Raw genomic sequence first — 6095 nt, forward strand, 5'->3', positions numbered from 1 at the left:
GCCGGGCGCCCCTTGGGGGCGGGGGCGGGGCAGCCGGGAGAGGGCGGCGCGGTCCTTGCCCCGCCCTGCGACAAGCCACCCGCGGTCCCTCCGGGCACTGGGGTTTGGCCACGTGCCCGCGGACAGGCCACCTCGGGCCCCGTGCTCTGGGGGCGCATGGGTCCCTGCGACATCACCTGTTACCGCCGACATCACCTGGTTCCCCCCACCCCGCTCCCCGGAGCCAAGCAAACACGGGGGCTCCCCGGCACGGATCGGGTTCTCCTTAAATATCCCCAAGCCACAGCCCCCAGACCGGAAGGTCGTCCGTCCCGGAGGCGTGGACCGAGGGTCTCTGGGCGGATGACAAGTTTCTGAGTGTTCGCAGCTACAACTGCATCTCCCTGACCCGCCTCGGGGTGCAGCTTGCCTCGGGGGGCCCCCTCCGGCCCGTTCTCTGGCTCCCCCTCCAAGCTGAGAGCCCCAGGCCACAGCAAGTCGTCCTGGGGGTCTGGAGAGGCTCCTGGCCTGACCCGTGGGATCCTTGGAGGACCGGGGGAGAGCACTGACCACACGAGCCCATAGCAGGTCTGCTCAGCACCTGGGACACACCTGTGCCAGCTCCACTACCTGGGCTGCTGCTTTGGGAAGATAAGGGGCCCAGTCTACGGAGTGCCCGGGATGCTAAACCAGCAGGTTCCCGGGAGGCCGGGATTTGCCTGAAAGAACAAACTTTTGGGTGCTTTGCACATCACAAGGAGATGCACAGGACTGAGGTTAGGGCTCTCTTGGGAAAGGAAAGCAGCCCTGCAGCCTATAAGGTGAGACCTTGGAGGGGCCGGCAGGCGGGGGCTCAGGGACCTCCAGGGTGGCTTGGCTGTGGGGCAGGTGACGTCCCCTCCGTGGGTCAGAGATGCGGATGGGGGTTGTGAGCTGATGTTCTGGAAGCACCTGGTCACATTGGAAGAGAAGCAGACATATATACACTGGGGTGAACGGTGTCTCGCCGAAGTCCATGTCCGCTGGGAACCGCAAAGTGTGACCTATGGGATCAGGTCATCCCGTTGGACCCTACATCCAACGACAGGGTCCTTCTAAGGGGCAGAAGATGAGAGACCCAGACACATAGCAGAAGCCCCAGGAAGACAGAGGCAGAGATGGGAGGGACGCGGCCACGAGCCCAGGGATGCCTGGAGCCCCCAGAAGCTGGAAGAGGCGGGAAGGACCCTCCCCTGGAGCCTCTGGAGGGAGCGCGGCCCTGGGACACCCTGACCTCAGACGTCTGGTCTCCAGGACTGGGGGAGGATGCAGGTCTGTCCGGGGTTTTAGCCTCCAGTTTATGGGAATTTGTTATGGCTGCCCCAGGAGACACACACACTCTGAAATTCTGAGACTGAGCCTCTGGCACCTGCTTGGGTGACTGCAGGAGGGCCCGGTGCCTGGCGCTGGCTCCCAGGGTGGGACCTGCTTTGTGGAATCCAGTCCCTCGGCTTGAAGGTGCAGCCTGGAGGGCCCCTTCACCCTCCCCCGCCCCAGGCCACGCAGCTGGGACATCTCCACAGAGGACAGTGTCCGAGCCAGTGTCTGTGTTTACAGGGAGCCGAGAGCCACCCTCGGGAGCCTCAGAGGGACAGCCGGACATGGCCCTGAGGAAGGACTTGAGCCCATGGGCGGAAGGGACGAGAAAAGGGCAAGTGTCAGGGACCTGAATGGTCTGTGCATGGTGTGTCGTCCCCCCACTCTTCCCGACTGTCCCAAAGGCGAACCCTAGAAAGCCAGGTCGAGGGAGCAACAGTCTGGGGGCGGAAACCCTGAGCTGGAGAGACAGTGGCACCCACATCTGGGTGAGGGCCTCCAGTGTCTGATGCTACAAAAGTGTGAAAAACCTCAAACCACCCTCACAGGACGTTTTTCTGCTGCTTTGTGATTAAGCATCACAGCTTGAATTCAGAGGAAGCCAGTCTAGGTAGTAATGCCCTCCCCCAGTGGATGTCACGTCCCTCCAGCCTTTGGGTCACAGAGGGCTGTGCCAGCCCTTATTTGGTTGGCGGCCACTCAGCCATCCAGGGCTGTCGACGCCCCTGTAACTTCTGCATTCTAGGGGCCCCCAACTCCACCGAAGTTCAGGAGGTCTGACAGGGTCTTCTGAATTGCTGGGAATTTCCATCCAGAACTTCAGGTGACCGTCAGCCTGTCCGAGAGGTCCGTCAGATCACCTGAAATCCCAGGGCGGGATTTGCCCCTCTTTCAGCCTTTTAATAATGTTGTGTGTGTGTGTGTGTGTGTGTGTGTGTGTGTGTGTGTGTGTGTGTGTTCTCCCCACACACTCGTTCAATCTGTTGCCCTCTTAAGCCTCCCGTAAAAGGATAACACATTTGCATGTACATAGACATGAGAAAAAAACAAGATGTGATTCTGTGATTCAGCTCTTGGGAGGGTGTGGGAGGAAGAACGCGGAGACCCATATCCCTGACTTCTCCCCGTGTGCTGGGTGGACAGGTTTCTCCCTCGGACTCCTGAGACCCCTGCCTGACCAAGACCCTCCCATCTCACGGCCGAGCCATCCCATTACCCTCCCACCAGGCTCCCTGGAATTTCAAGGATGGCAGAATCATGCTGTTCTGGGCTCCTGGCGTGAACCGGGCCAGCAGAACACGAACAGGGCATGGGTGGAATCCAGGATTGGTGGGGTGGGATGATGGGGCTTTGGCTTTGTTAAAAGAGATCCTAAAATGCTGAAGGTGTAAATGAAAATAGTCCTAGGCGGAGTTACGATGGTTGATGCTTTGCTTTAAAATACGAGAGCAAATACAAGCATGCACATACTTACGTGTGTGCATACCCATATATGCACACTTCACACATGTGTACACGTGCATGCGCCCACGTCTTTGTGTGTGCACGCGCGTGTGTGCATTTGTGCCTGCGTATTTGGGGACTGGATGAACGAAAACTGCCAGAATGCTGATAGCTCATAATGCTTGAGCCTGGGTGAAGGGAACACAGGGTTTCATTATGTCATTCTCTTTACTTGAGCCTGTTTTAAAATATCCATGCTAAAAACAGGTGGTTTGTTGGAAACTCGCACGGAGACATCGATTTATTTTTTCTTCCAGCGTCTGATCTGTCTTTGGAAACCTATAGGATTCTGTAAGGCCAATGAGATTCCTTAGTGCTGTTAAGATACCTCTAGGGTAGGAGTGGATGTAAATAAATGTGCAGGGCGGGTTCCTAAGGGGGATGAAATGTGTAGGATTACTGCTGTGGGACTCACCGATAAAGGCCACAATGGTGGCCCGGAGCTGGTGAGTTAGCCAGCAGGGAGTCGAATCCAGCACCTGCCCCGGAGTCCCATCCCACACCCGTGGGGACCCAGCTTTGGCTGGTCACCCCTGCCGGACGTCCCTGGCTAAATCCCTAGTTTACAGCATGTCCCGTGCCAACCACCGTTCCTTTCTTGCCTCCCTCGTCACCTTGTTGAGTTTGTCTGTCACAAAGACCTTCCTACAGCGTAAGTCAAAACCATCAAGACATCCGTCAGCCTGCTCCCCTCCTTGTCGACAATCCTGAGAAAGATGGAAGCTGGAACATCTAAGGAAAACGAGAGGATCGCAGGCTGGATCCCAGAAGAGCACGGGGAAAACAGGCGAGATTCCAACACCGATCCCTCCTTCGAAACGGACCGATGTCGGTTCTTCGTTACGGCGGGGATGTCAGGTGTTAACGTGACGGGGAAGGATGGGGAAGGTGGCTGAGGAGTCTCAGTACTATGCTGACAACTGCCCTGTACACCTAGAACTTTCTCAGAATAAACCGTCTATTTTTGTAAGCAAGATGTTCGGCTTGTGCATTGGACTGAACAGGAGTCTTCGGGGCTGGTTCGGGAGATTCGGGGGGAATTGACCCCATCGGACAGTGATCCTTCATTAAATGGTTTTCCAGTTTGCCTTTGCAATACCTTCTCTGATGTCTTCATCCAGATAAAACTCAGTGACACCAGCATCGACAGAGGAGAACCAGTAACGGGGCCTAAAGCTCGGCTGGAGGGCGGGCAGTTTGACACCTTTTCTGCTGTGCAATTTGAAAACAAGTATTTATGCCTCCATCCTGACCTTTCGAGCTAAATATTCATTGTCACTGTCTGGGGGAAGATGGTTCAGTGATAAGGATGCTTCCTGACTGGTTGAACTTTTACATTTCCTTGAAATGCCTAGAATTAGAAAGAAGAAAAAGAAGAATTATTTCTAACTCTAGACATTTGAGGGAAACGTAAAGCTCAACCAATCAGGAAATGACTCCCCCAAAATGGGTAAAGTCTGGGGCAGGGTGAGTCCACACGGTGAATCAGAACTCACTGTGGAGGGCCTTGCTGGTGGGTGGTCAGCCCTCTGATGGGTTAACCAAGAGGGGGTTAGGGTGGGGACCTGGGGGGCTTGGTGCACAGGGACCTGGTTTGCACGACCATCTGATGCCTTGTGCGGGATCACCCAGCACAGAAGGTTAAGGGGGAAATAATAGGACATTACGATGCCATCAAAACATACATTAGGGGGCTTCCCTGGTGGCACAGTGGTTGACAATCTGCCTGCCAATGCAGGGGACGTGGGTTCGAGCCCTGGTCTGGGAAGATGCCACATGCCGCGGAGCAACTAGGCCCGTGCACCACGGCTACTGAGCCTGCGCGTCTGCAGCTTGTGCTCCACAACAAGAGAGGCCACGACAGTGAGAGGCCCGCGCACCGCGGTGAAGAGCGGCCCCCGCTCGCCACAACTAGAGAAAGCCCGCGCGCAGAAACAAAGACCCAACACAGCCAAATAAATAAATAAAATAAAATAAAAATACATTAGGATGTCACGTTGATACACACCACATACCGTGATATACCATATATATATATACAGACACATCCACATCTACATAGGTGTGTATTAGTTTATATATACGTGTTATGTATTAGTCAGGGGTCATTTTGGTTGTCACCGTGGTGGCGAGGGGTGCTCCTGGCACCTGGTGGGTGGAGACCAGGGATGCTGCTCCACAGCCCACAGTGCACATAGGATGCCCCGTATCAGAGCGTCACCCAGCCCCCAATGTCAGTAGTGTGAGGCTGAGAAACCCTGACTAGAATGACTCTGTCATCTATCTGTTAATTATCTGTGTATCTATCTATGTATCCATCCATCCATCCACCCACCCACCCATCCATCCGTCATATCTATTTGTCTCTATATTAATAAATAATCTATCTCTAGCATTTATCCATCTAGCATTTATCTAACATCTATTTATCTATCTATGATCTATGTATCTGTAGCCATCCATCCATTCTAACTGCCCATCCATCCATTGTATTATCAATCATCTATTCACCTTATCTATCCATCATCTACCTACCTACCTATCTATCTATCTATCTATCTATCTAATCTAATCTAACTATGTATCATCTATCTATCTATAGCCCTGGCACACAACGAGGGGCGATTCGGTCCCCCCGGTGGATAGGACATGAGCAGACGGTCGGTTGTCCCCAACTTGGAGGACAGCTATTGCCATCTAGTGGACAGAAACCAGAGATACTGCTAAATACCCTGCAATCGCCCAGGGCAGCCCCACAAAAATGAATGACCTGCCCCCAAACAGCACTAGCGCTGAGGCTGAGAAGTGCCGCACGCCCACTGCGCCCCATCGACCCCCATCTCCGCCCCCCCACCACGCCCCGGGGACCCCTCATCTCCGTCCCCCACAGCACCCGCGGGGACGCCTCCACCGATTCACACGGACACTCCTTTTTTTTCCCCCATCGCCCGCACAGTGCTCCCAAGGTGCCCCTTGGTCTCCAGGTTCTGGGGACCTGGAGACCGCCCTCGCCCCAGGGCCCCAGCCCGCGCCCAGCTCGCGTCGCCGGCTGCCGGGCGGGGACGGGGCGAGCGTGGGGGCGGGGCGAGCGTGGGTGGGGCGGGGCTTCGTTCGGGGCCGGCACGGAAGAGGTCCGGAGCCGCTTCCTCCGGGGGGGGGAGCGGGCCCTGGGCGGGGCTTCGTGTGTGTGTGTGTGTGTGTGTGTGTGTGTGTGTGTGTGTGTGTGTGTGTGTGTGTGTGTGTGTGTGTGTGTGTGT

The sequence above is a fragment of the Lipotes vexillifer genome, unplaced genomic scaffold (genome assembly GCF_000442215.2).
Source record: "Lipotes vexillifer unplaced genomic scaffold, Lipotes_vexillifer_v1.1 scaffold512, whole genome shotgun sequence".
Classification (NCBI taxonomy): domain Eukaryota; kingdom Metazoa; phylum Chordata; class Mammalia; order Artiodactyla; family Lipotidae; genus Lipotes; species Lipotes vexillifer.